At 37.2% G+C, this 13,595-nt stretch overlaps 1 protein-coding gene across 4 annotated transcripts in view; it reads right to left on the reverse strand.

The window, feature by feature from the left end:
• TENM3 (teneurin transmembrane protein 3) overlaps positions 1 to 12,748 on the reverse strand; it is a 991,614-nt gene extending 978,866 nt beyond the window's left edge. For all 4 annotated transcript variants that reach the window (XM_070460107.1, XM_070460106.1, XM_070460105.1 and 1 more), the window contains exon 1: positions 12,661 to 12,748. The gene's annotated coding sequence lies outside the window, so the exon portion shown is untranslated. The remainder of the gene's footprint in view (positions 1 to 12,660) is intronic.
• Between the last annotated feature and the right edge of the window lie 847 nt (positions 12,749 to 13,595).

The raw sequence follows: 13,595 nt of genomic DNA on the forward strand, positions 1-13,595 counted from the left end.
CACTTACCTAGCAAACTTTTTTAGCTTAGACAGTTAAAAAACACGTATCTTAAAGTTTTGAATGAGTAAATGCATTCTATAACTTTAAAATAATGTTTGATAGTCTTGCAAAATACATTTATTTTCATATGATAAATAATTTGAATGAATTAATAATTTTATTTGGAAATTAATAAATCTTAAAAATTTTAGTTCTTCTTCTCATTCTCTCATCATTATCAGGTCTTTCTTTCTTGGTCCTCTCTTGTTAACATTTAAACACTATTGAGTATCTTTTTTTTTTGTTTATTTTAATTGAAGGATAATTGCTTTATAATATTCTGTTGGTTTCTGCCATACATCAACATGAATCAGTCATAGGTATACATACATCCCCTTCCTTTTGAACCTCCCTCTCACCTCACACTCCTCTATGTTGGTACAGAAATCCAGTTTGAATTCCCTTATTCATACAGCAAAGTCCCATTGTCTAAGTATTTTACATATGGTAGTGTATATGTTTCCAAGCTACTCTCTCCATTCATCCCATGCTCTCCTTCCTCTCCCGCCCATATCTAAAAATCTGTTTTTTATGTCTGTCTCCATTGCTGCCCTGCAAATAGGTTTCATCAGTATCATCTTTCTCAATTCCACATATATGCATTAATATAGAATAATTGTTTTTCTCTTTCTGACTTACTTCACTCTGTATAATAGGCTCTCGGGGTATTCACTCTCTGCGTTTTTGAGAGGCAAATAAAAACAACTGTAGCACTTCCCTTTAGACTTGACTTTCAAGATATTAAGCTTTTCCCTAGAAGTATTATCATTAAAATAATATTGTACTTGTATTAAAATTGAATGATTTGATGAATGAAACACAAGAAGCAGTCTTGAACGAGACTTTATCCTTTAATAATTACAAGCCATCATAAGCCAAAGGACTTAAACACTTAAAAACGGTTTTAAAAATCTGGCTATTTGAGGGGGAAAAAAAAAAAACCTAATGCTAGATTCCTATTTTGCAACTTCAAATGGATTAAAAAGTTAAATGTAAAAAATCCAAGTAAAGAAATAAGGCTTTTTTTTCAGGGAAAGATGGCAATTTACATGCATGCATATAATAATTTTCCTCTTGATACTCCTTAAAATATCATTAAAAACATATTTACATCATAAAGCTACAAAAATAGGAAGCTTGAGAGGGGAGAGAATAGCAAAATAATTTTGGAGCCTAAAAAGCAAAGGATGAGTGGTAACATTTAATAGCCCAAGGGATGCTAAAACCTAAGCTGACAGTTGGGAAAATTGTGAAGCAGTCCTAGTTTGTCCCGCATTAGGGCCCCAGTCTGGAGATTTGTTCTCTGGAGAGGAAAACACAGACTCTCCAGGGGTCTGACCTGACACAGGAGATAGACAGAGTTACCACTCACCAAACAGGAATTAAGGAAATAAGTATCAATATATACAGAGCACTCAGACCACAGTTTTCTCTGTGCTTTCCTCCACTCCCTGAAAACTGGCAATCTGACCTTAACCCTCCAGCCAGAATAATAATAGAGGAATTTTCTAGGGATTCTCACTTGCCCAAGAAGAAACACCAAAATTACTTAACATCAAATAACAACAAAAACAACAACAAAAAAAAGCAGCCATGTCTCCCAAGAGTCGAGTTCAAAGTCAACACAGCCTACTTAAATGAGTAGAATTTCCATTGAGTATTTTTGTCTCCAACTTTTAAATATGAAAAATCAGCCAAAGATGACTAGAAATCTAAAGAGGCTTTTAGCATAAAAGATGGAGATCAAAACAAATAACCCCAAACACAAAATCAAACAGTCACTGTGCAGGAAGAAGAAAGCTGTAAAATATTTTAATTTTCTCATAGATAGAAGATATTTCATCTATGGAAACAAAAATGGGATGTTTACTAAAAAATGAGGTACATTTAGAAAACAGAGCTTTTGGAAATTAAGAACATGACTGGAAATTAAAAACTCAACAAAGTATTGAAAAATAAATTTGAGATGATCTGATATGGGAATTACACAATAAAATATTAGAGAATTGGCCAAGGAGGTATAATCCATAGAAAGAAAAAAAAAAAGGAAAATGGACTAAAAGGAATTGCTATTAAGTCAAGAATTGTGAAGGGCTTGAGATTTGTCTACCATAAGCTAATGTTAGCCTACCAGAGATTTATAAATACAGAAGACACAGTACCCCTGCTTCAGAGATACAAACCATTTATTACTCATAGCAAAACGGCAGCTGGAACAGTATCCTGTGTTGGCTCCCAATGCCCGTCTCCACAGGGTAACAGTGAGGACAGGAGTTTACCTGTGTGCATTATGGTGTACCACTGAAAAGGGATCCTAAATTTTATAACTCTGACCCATCTGCTCTCACTCCCCTCCAGAAAGACAGGGATTATGCATTATCCGGAACAGAAGCAAATACCTCCAGGAAGAAGTAGAAGTCTTTATCTTCACTACCCTGGTACATATTTGGGGAAGCATGTCTCTAAATCTCTCTAGAAAGATACACAGTTACTACTTTCCAAGACTGTTTACTGATCAGAAATGCCCTTGGGCAGGTCTAGGTGCTGAGAAATCATGGATAATTTCCTTTCAGCCATCATCAATAAAATAATTCAATAAAATTTCTAAGCACCCTTATTGAATAAGGCTGAATGCCCACTGAATGAATATAAACCCTTAGCAGGGTGCATTACAATAAAACTTCAGAACTTGTGGACAAGCCAAAATTTCAACAAGCTTTCATTTCAGAGAGAGAAAAAGGTCTAAACTTCATGCCATGGCATTCACAAATTCTTTTTCATGTTGACCCTTCTACTTTCTTCAATATAATCTCCTGCTAACCTTCTATTCCTGAATATTCATGGAAGGACTGATATTGAAGCTCCAATACTTTGGCCACCTGATGCGAAGAACTGACTCATGGAAAAGACCCTGATGATGGGAAAGATTGAAGGCAGGAGAAGAGGATGACAGAGGATGAGATGGTTGGAAGGCATCACTGACCTGATGGGCATGAGTTTGAGCAAGCTCTGGGAGTTGGTGATGGACAGGGAGGCCTGGCGTGCTGCAGTCCATGGGGTTGCAGAGTCGGATACAACTGAGCGACTGAACTGAATTGAACCTTACATTACAACCTTAAAGAACTATATTTTACATATTCTCTTGCCTCTTTACCCTTCTGTATGTTTCTAATGGCTGCTCACCATGATGAATTCAAGAGTTACTTTATCAGAGAAACCTTCCCTGACTCCCCCAGTGCCCAAGTCTGGATAAGCTGCCTCTCCTCTGTGCTTCCCTAAGGCCTGCTTCACCATTCCTCTCTTAGATCCTCATCAAATTCACTTCAAAGTCATCCCACTAGAAACTTTGTTTCAGTGATGTATTTCTCCTTAGAACTCCTATGGATGGGTTTCCTTAGAATGAGTTTATGAGCTACACAAGAATACTTATCTTTAGGGTTCAGTTCTGTTTTTTTCTAGAATAACACTGCCCAGTGTCATTGCCAAAATTATTGAACAGATTTGACATTGAATAATTTCTGGTTATTTAAAAAAATTCAAATATACTTTCAAAGGACAAAGACTTCTTCCCACTGAGAGTGTTCAAAAGACTTTTCAGATGTAAGAATTCTTGAATGTTTGTTAAAAAAGTCAGTCAAAGTACAATAGAGTAGTAGCTTTAAATATACATAGGTTGCCCAATACATACTGTAACTAAAAAAATCATCAAATATGTAAAAGTACAGATTTAAGTGAAGAAAAATTAAAGAAAATTTCAATTTTAGAACACAAATACCAGTATAAATACCATACTGTTACACATCAGAAATAACCACATTAAGGAATGCATGAAGTAAAAAATGATATTGAACAGGAATATTTTGGAGAATGTAATGATATAGGCTTAGATTATTAATGGGAAAAATATAAAAATACTAACATGGAGGTCTATTGACCTTCAAAATTTTGTATGTCATTCTCATTCTAATGTCAGAATTATTATGCCATGAATCTATTATTTGTCATTAATATTTCCTCTCAGTGAATACCAATCTATTTTGTAAGAGGAGAAAAACACTAATGAAATGCTGACAGATGTATTTGTTGCTCAATACTTGAATATTTTAATCTAAAGTTATGTGACAAAAAATTTAAGTAGATACATTACACCTAACTTGATAAGCAGCTTTTTTGTTTTTTTACAAAGTATTCATCTAGTACAAAGTTTCATGGTTTTTAGAGAATAAGACACAGTTAAGGCATTACATGAATATAAAACAAATGCATGCAGTAAGCACTTTATATTTGTGAAGCTTAATACTAGGAGGTGGCCATGAATCAACAAAATGAACCAGAATTACTTATATAGACATTGCTTCCATGATTTCAGATTTTGTTTTAATAAGCATTAAGGACTCATTTAAATTATGAGTAAATTTAATTTGTTTATTGCTTAAAATAGTGGGCTATTTTCTAACATTTGGAAATACTTCGCATCCAAGATTGGAGAAGGCAATGGCACCCCACTCCAGTCCTCTTGCCTGGAAAATCCCATGGACGGAGGAGCCTGGTAGGCTGCAGTCCATGGGTCACTAAGAGTCGGACACGACTGAGCGACTTCACTTTCATTTTTCACTTTCATGCATTGGAGAAGGAAATGGCAACCCACTCCACTGTTCTTGCCTGGAGAATCCCAGGGATGGGGGAGCCTGGTGGGCTGCCGTCTATGGGGTCGCACAGAGTCGGACATGACTAAAGCAATTTAGCAGCAGCAGCAGCATCCAAGATTTTCAGTGTGACCTGGTGATTTTTATTTGTGTTTGGTTTGGGCATATTTTTTTCTTACCAAGGTGAATTCTGATGCCCAATACATGTATATCAGTTATATGAAAAATTATGTTATAAGTAGTGTATTTTTCACCAAAGCTTTATTGAACACTTAGCTAAGGGCTGCAGTTTCCTACTGCTAATTATACAAAGATGAAAAAGACAGACCCAGCCCTTGTATTCAGGCATGTCCACTGGGGCTGCTGGGAACATTCTATTATGATTTAATGTAACAAAATAAATAATAAGGGACTTACAGATGAGAAGCTGGCCCAATTAAACCTGGAAATTCTACAATAGCTGACCACAATCTTACATGTGGACTTATACATGCAATTTCCATTGAGGACAAGTCCCAGGTAAGCTTGGGGTTTGAAATAAAGTCCTGGCTTTATCTCTCATTTACTGTATGATCTTGGGCATACAGTAGATACTCATTAAAGTAGTCTAAACAATACTATAGGAAGCAAATCAAGAGCAATGGGAGTTTGGAATGACTTGATGGTTGAGATGAGACTCAAACAGACTTTGGGGATGGATGTGTAAGAATTAGGTAGACTGTGATAGGAAAAGACTATTTTGGGTGTGAGGAATGAGAGAGTCAGAGGAGGAAACATGCAGGATGTGTGACCTAAAAGCAGACAGGTGCAGGGATTTCAGGCCAGGAAGAACAAGATATCAAATTCTAAGATCACAGAAAAGTCTTTGAATGAGTTTCACAAAAACTGATATAGTATCTTTAAAAGCTTTTATTCTTCTCTTATATTCCTCACTAATTTCTTTCAAACATAGACTTAGAAATACTTAACTGAATGTAATATTTTGCCAGCATTTATGGTAATTACTTCCTTTTTGTTCTTTTATTAAGGAACAACACAATTTTATGTAGAAGGCACAGCCCCAATTTTCTCAGTTAGCAGTAAGTTATCTGACATATTTTGCAATAAACCAGCATCTGTGACAATTATTCTTCTTGTAGAACAAGAGAATTTGCTTTAGATTTTTAAATGTACAATCTTGCACTATTCACATCTTGTATGGTGAAGGTACAGCAAAGAGTTAGTTCATCTTATTCAAATCTATTATCTCTACTCCCTTCCTGCATAGTGTTTTTTTTTTCTTTTTTCTTTTTTTTTTTTTTTTGCACAGAACTGAATTGGCTTTATGCCACATCGTTTAGTAAGAAGGAAGAGATGCACATAACCACCTTCTAGACAGAGATATACCAGATGCAAACAATACTGCTCTGCAAAGTTCACAAGAGATTTATCACAATAAAAGGGGCCAGAAGAAACTGGACATTTCTGGGTTACTGTGCTATTCCCTCCCGCTATTCTCTAACCATCTCAGACAGGCTGACAGAAACTATTGTTATAACTTCTGCTGGTGTATTTATACACCATACTGGTGAGGCTGCCAGACCTCTGGAAAGGCAGAAGATATAATGCGCTCTTTCAATTTGCACACAGAAACTTTAAGAGTCTATTATCTAGTTTACCTACAGTTTCTATTACCATTGCTGAAAAAATAGAAAAATGGCACCGTCAGATCGAAAATAGAAGAATGTCTGTTCTGTTGTATGCAGAATAAAAGCAAAATTTTAAAAATCTCTACAGGGACATCTCACACCCCATGGCCATCTCCTGTAATTTTTCTCTTTGACATGAAAAACTTTGTCATGGGCAGGGTAATAGGCCCAGATCACCTGCTACAGATGACCTGTCAGTAATTGTGCATCCACATTCAACTACTAGATTATTCACATGCTTCTAATGTGTGATTTGGTGAGGAGGCCAACAATAAGATATGTGAACCATCTCACCTGCATACATTTCTGTTTACTCGGAAGTCAGCAGGTCAAATCTATACCTGCCTTAACACATAATACATGTGAGGGATCAAAATCAAATCAAAGCTCTAAGACTCAGTAAAGGAGTGGCTAAAGGACTAGCATATTCTATGCTTCTGTCCATCCACCAAAGTTGGCAGGAGTACATGCTAATAATCCCAATGGAAAGGAATATTATGAGAAACTGTTTCTTTATGAGGTGCATGTATATATGGGGGTGAGGTGGAGAAAGGTATTCTATTTCATATGTGTTATGGTATATACTGATGAAATTTTTTTGTTTCTATCCTAACTGTGTGGATCACAATAAACTGTGTAAAATTCTGAAAGAGATGGGAATACCAGACCACCTGACCTGCCTCTTGAGAAATCTGTATGCCAGTCAGCAAGCAACAGTTAGAACTGGACATGGAAGAAGAAATATCAATAACCTCAGATATGCAGATGACACCACCCTTATGGCATAAAGTGAAGAAGAACTAAAGAGCCTCTTGATGAAAGTGAAAGAGAGCGAAAAAGTTGGCTTAAATCTCAACATTCAGAAAACTAAGGTCATGGCATCCGGTCCCATCACTTCATGGAAATAGATGGGAAAACAGGCTTCTCTGTCCATGGGATTCTCCAGGCAAGAATACTGAAGTGGGTTGCCATTCCCTTCTCAAGGGGATCTTGCCAACCTAGGTAGGGATTGAATTCCAGTCTTCCATATTGCAGGCAGATTCTTTACTGTCTGAGCCAAGAGTGAAGTCCCTAGTAAGAGGCAAACCAGGGATTTAAACCCAAGAAGTGTGGTTTAAGTGTGACTGGACTGTGCCTACCATTGTTGTCGCCACTGTCACCCAGGGCTGTTGAGGAATTAAATAGGACTGATTGGAATTGAGATTTGTTACATTTATAAAATACACACAGAACTATACCTAGGGAGAGCAGGAATGTGGTAATATCTTGAGTGTTTAACATCTCATTAAACATTTATATATTGATTATACTCTGAAATAATGTTTTAGATACAGTGGATTAAATAAAACTTAAATGAATTTCACGTTTTGTTTTACTTCATTAATGCAGCTACTAGAAACTTCTAAAATTACATATGTGAATAACGTGAGGAATAAATACAATCCAATTACTATCTCCTGGGGTATTAATAAAAATCATCATCATCATATGGACAATATCTCTATCAAATACTTATAAACCAGGTATTGGGATAAACCAGTGTCATCAATAGTGTAGGTACTGCCTACTAGGGGGCATTTTAGAAATTTATGAGTCCATTTTTCAGTTGTCCTAATGATTGATGGGTGCCTTTGGCATCTAGCCAAAGGACTCAGGTAAATAAATCTTGAATCAATCTTACCAAAAAAAAAACCACTGAATAGTCTTAGAGAGGAAATATCACTTCATAATTATCTCAGTCTAACTTAGCCTAAAATATTACATGAAAACACACAATATTTGTTGTACAGTTTTACTGTTTAATGCTCTGAGTTTTCTGGAAATTCAGCTACCATGTTAATCAAGGAAAGATTACTTTGGTCAGGACTTTACACAAGTTGTTTACCATTTTAACCAATTATGTGACTGATATCAATGCTGCTCTTCACATTAGAGTTACAGATCCAGCACACCTGTGTTTATGCTATCTGCCATATGCAAGATGATGTAACAGCAAGCATCTAATTGCTTACTATGTCATTTGGTGTCATCATTTATGGCCATTCACATTTCAAATACATATTACTTTATTATAAATTGCCTTCCCTTTATCTTTTCCTTTAGAGTTAAGGAATTATATTCACTTAAACCTTATTTAACTTATATGCAGAGTACATCATGAGAAATGCTGGGCTGGATGAAGCACAAGCTGGAATCAAGATTGCCAGGAGAAATATCAATAACCTCAGACATGCAGATGATACCACCCTTATGGCAGAAAGCAAAGAGGAACTAAAAAGCCTCTTGATGAAAGTGAAAGAGGAGAGTGAAAAAGTTGGCTTAAAGCTTAACATTCAGAAAACTTGGCATCTGGTCCCATCACCTCATGGGAAATAGATGGGGAGACAGTGGAAACAGTGTCAGACTTTATTTTTTTGGGCTCCAAAATCACTGCAGATGGTGACTGCAGCCATGAAATTAAAAGACGCTTACTCCTTGGAAGGAAAGTTCTGACCAACCTAGATAGCATATTAAAAAGCAGAGACATTACTTTGCCAACAAAGGTCCGTCTGGTCAAGGCTATGGTTTTTCCAGTGGTCATGTATGGATGTGAGAGTTGGACTGTGAGGTAAGCTGAGTGCTGAAGATTTGATGCTTTTGAACTGTGGTGTTGGAGAAGACTCTTGAGAGTCCCTTGGACTGGATCCAACCAGTACATCCTAAAGGAGATCAGTCCTGGGTGTTCATTGAAAGGACTGATGCTGAAGCTGAAACTCCAATACTTTGGCCACCTCATGCAAAGAGTTGACTCATTGGAAAAGACCCTGATGCTGGGAGGGATTGGGGGCAGGAGGAGAAGGGGATGACAGATGATGAGACGGCTGGATGGCATCACCGACTTGATGGGCATGGGTTTGGGTAGACTCCAGGAGTTGGTGATGGACAGGGAGGCCTGGCGTGCTGTGATTCATGGGGTTGCAAAGAGTCGGACATGACTGAGTGACTGAACTGAACTGAAACATTATGTATGTAGTTATGTTACATTATGCACAAGTTATTTGTCAGAGAATAAGTAGGGCATAATAATATATTAAGAAAGGGGATATTGTTCTGGAAAGACTGAGAACTGACAGGCTAAGTTCTTTATATGATTAAGTAATTTTATCCCTCAAAATGACAAACTCCAGGAAGTAGGCACTATTTTTTTCATGTTATTTCATAGATAGAGAAGCTGAGGCTTGAAGAATTTTAATTGCTCGATGTCATCATATGGAATTCAAGAAATAAAATCTGACATCTTCGTCTACATTCTAATCAGTATATCGTCTTTAGTTCTAAATATAAACTAACTCTAAATTAAAAAAAAATCATTTAAAAATATCCAGTTGGAAGATATCTGAAAATGTTACCTGTTGATAACATTTGTTGTTTTAAATTATTGAAGCAAAGTTGATTTGCAATGCTGTATTAATTTTTGCTATACAGCAAAGTGACTCAAATACATATATGTGTATATATATTTCTCATATTCTTTTCCATTATGGTTTAACACAGGATATTAAATACAGTTCTCTGTGCTATACATTAGGACCTTGTTGTTTATCCATGGTTTTTGTTTTTAAAGAATTTTTAAATTCCAAATTGGTGTCTTTAGTTTTTTCCACATAAAGTATAGGAAAAGTTACTTTGTCACTTGGTATAGAATCTCATTGTCTTAAATTTTTAAATGTACATCATAAAGGAAAAATAAAATGAAGAATGATAGGCTTTTAAAAATGTATATCATAGGTGCAATATTTTGAATCTCCAGCTAATAGGAAGTTACAAAATTTACATATGCATTTACCACATGTCCCAGAATTTCAATTTCTAGGAATCTATCTCAATAGAGATACACTGGAAAGACTGTGAAAAGAAGTGTAAACATGGCAATTCATTGCAGCACCACGTGTTGTACCAAAGGACTGGAAAGAGCTAAGATGTGCACATCAGGAACTAGTGGAATAAATGGTGCGGAATATTACACAGCTATGAGAAGAAAGTGTCATTTTTGTATTGCTGCAGTCATTTCCAGAATATCATCTCAAGTGGGAAACCAAGGTAAAGAATACCCTACACAGCACTGGTGCTCAAAGTGTCTCCAGAGCAGAAGTGACTGCATCACCATCACCAAAAAACTTGTTAGAAATGAGAAAACATTTGGGTGTTCTCCTAAACCTACTGAATCAGAAACTCTGGGGACAGGACCCTATAATCTGTGTTTTAACCAGCCCCCAGGTGATGAGAGAGCTTCCCTGATGGCTCAGTGGTAAAGAATTTGCCTGTCAATGGAGGAGATGTGGGTTCGATCCCTGGGTCAGAAAGATCCCCTGGGGAAGGAAATGGCTATCTACTCCAGTATCCTTGCCTGGAGAATCCCATGAGCAGAGGTGTCTACCGTCCATGGCATTATAAAGAGTTGGAGGCAAATAAGTGACTGAGTACACACACACATAGATGATGGGTTTGCAGGTGAATTTGAATGTGATTGCTATGCACATGCTACTGTTTATCATAGAAGTAAGGGAATATAATGCAGACACATGTACATGTAATTGTACTATACATAAATGTTTGTATGTTTCTAAAAGATAGAGAACTGAAACATTAAATAAACAAGGAATGATATAACTATATAAAATGTTTACCTGTAAATGAGGGACATGCACAGGAGCCAGACTTCTCTGAATATAAGTCATAGATTTGAATTTGGAATCATGTAACATACACATAAACTTTTTTCAAATGAAACAAATGAACTTATGTATAGGTTTGATGGCTTAATAAAACAGGGTATTTCTAGTGATTTTAAAGCAGAGTAATCTGATTGTACCTTATTAAAATTTAACTAAGTAGAATGAAAAGAACAGCAAAGATATGTCAAATGATTTACAATAATCATTTTGTTATCCATAATATTGACATTACTCATCTTCTCAAACTGCTGCATTATCAACATTACTATAGGTTCAAGGAAATAAATATGTTAACACCACTAGGAATTTAGAATTTCATGAAAAGAGAAAAACAAGTATAAAAATCAAACAGCTTAGGCTAAAAGAGTATAATTCTAAATTTAAACTGGCATTATTGCTATGAACTACAATATATGTCCTCTTGAGAAATTTTCTTAGTTCTGTCCACTAAAAGGCCAGGAAACAAATGGCCATCCCCCATTAACAATATGTGTCCCTGGAACACAACTGTGATTGCAAAATATAATTTCTCCCTAAAAGAAGCCCGAGTTCCCTGATAAATAATTGCATTTGGGTCTGGGGTAGAAATATACTAGAGAAGCTTAGCCATCCTATAATACCAGAAGTTGAGGAAGCTATTAAAGATTATGGCAATGTCGAAGGACTCTGACAAACTGAAGAAGTTTCCACTGATAATGGATGGGACAGTTTGAACATTAATAAATAAAACAATAACAAATTAAGGTATGTTAAATATGTGAAAATCTATTCATTCACAATGATATCAAGCTAAAAAACATATAAAAACTTCACTGGTCATCTTTGAAATTGTGAGAAATTCATCTAAAATTGTTACCAAAACGCAAATCCATGTGCTCAACACCCAATGAGTCCCAAAAAACACTAAAACAGTGGAGTTTGGAACAAATAATGGTTTATTACAGGGTTGTGCGAGGAGATGGATGATTCGTGCCTTAAGAACCCCAAAGTTACTAAAAGCTCTCACAAAGCCCTTTTCTAGGAAAGGTGAGGGAGGGACGTGGTGAGCTGTTGCAAATCTCTTGGTGTCAGTCTTTGTTCTGGAAGTCACGTCACGGTCAGGCAACAATATTTCTGTAATCGCTACCTATGAATGTTATTCTCTATCCTGACAAGAAAGGGCTGGGTCCCAAGCAAAGTATCACCCTCCGAGGTACCCATCCTGGCTGACAGAAAAAGCAGAGCTTGGCTGGCGGCTCCCTTAGGACTGGGTCCCCAGACCCTGCCCAACTGTCAGCTCTGAAGGAGCCAGGCATCCAGGACCCAACTGGCCCTCAGGCTCCTCAGGCCGCCAGGTCCCACAGAAGGCGACCCAGGCACCGCTGCTGCTATTAGGTCGCAGAGACAGGGATGGGGGAGGGGCTCACGGCCACCTCAAGGCCTGGGCCAAGGCTAGTGGGCGACCTTGGTGAGGGCTCTGGAGCCCTGCGGGACACAGCCCTTAGCCTATTCTCTAGGACCCCCAGATCACCCATTGGCCCAAGGCTGGATGAACTGGAGGGCCTGTGGGAGGCCGAGAACTACATCTTTACCTCACTCTTCACCTCAGAACCACTGCTCCACTGCTGTCTGAATCTCCTCCCTAACCGTCGTTTCTTGACGGGCAGGGCCCACTACCGCACTGACCAATGACTGAGCAGGGCCACTAACGGTTGCTCACCGACAGTTGCCTGTGGGCGGGGCCCACTGAGGCACCAACCAATGGCTGAGCAGGACCTATCGCCTGGTAACGGGGGTGCCAGAGTGAAGACCACACAGCAATGGCTACAGTGCTGAGGGCTGTGCTCGCTGCACTCTGTTACAGAATAGTTTGCAAACTGTAAAGGGAAAGAGACAAATAGCTGACTTTCTGTTCCTGAGCTAATTGTATCTCAGGGTAACCAAATAAGTGATGAGAGAAATTTCTCCACAGTGTATTTAAAACTTATCAAGGAAGAAAGAATTATAGAACTGGACTATCATCATTTGGCAAAACTTTCACGAAATGATGAATTCAGGCAATAATCATCATGATAGCTACCTTAAGAGAAGGAGAGATAACCTGATAGAATGACATACTTCCTATGAATTATCCTGGGGAAAAAAAAGCAAATAAAAAATTTTCAAAGCAAATCAAACCATCAGCTTATGTATTTTAGAGGAACGTAAACACTTTACAGAGTTCACCTGAATACTTTCACTACTCTTGTACATATATGGAATTCACCATAATAAAATGGCTGATTCAAGTCAATGTATGGCAAAACAATGTTGTAAAGTAAAATAAATAATCAATAATATTTTTAACAAGGCTAAAATAGATGCCCATGAAAGCTCTGAAAAATAATTTGTATATAAATTATGATGAATTAATTGGAACAGGTACAAATTCATATGAACAAAGATCATTAACCTTGCTACCCTAGTCTTGGTATTCTTTCTAGGTCCTGTCATTGTGCTTAAGCACATAGTAGGTTCTTGATAAATT

Source organism: Odocoileus virginianus, chromosome 32, assembly GCF_023699985.2.
Source record: "Odocoileus virginianus isolate 20LAN1187 ecotype Illinois chromosome 32, Ovbor_1.2, whole genome shotgun sequence".
Taxonomy (NCBI): Eukaryota; Metazoa; Chordata; class Mammalia; order Artiodactyla; family Cervidae; genus Odocoileus; species Odocoileus virginianus.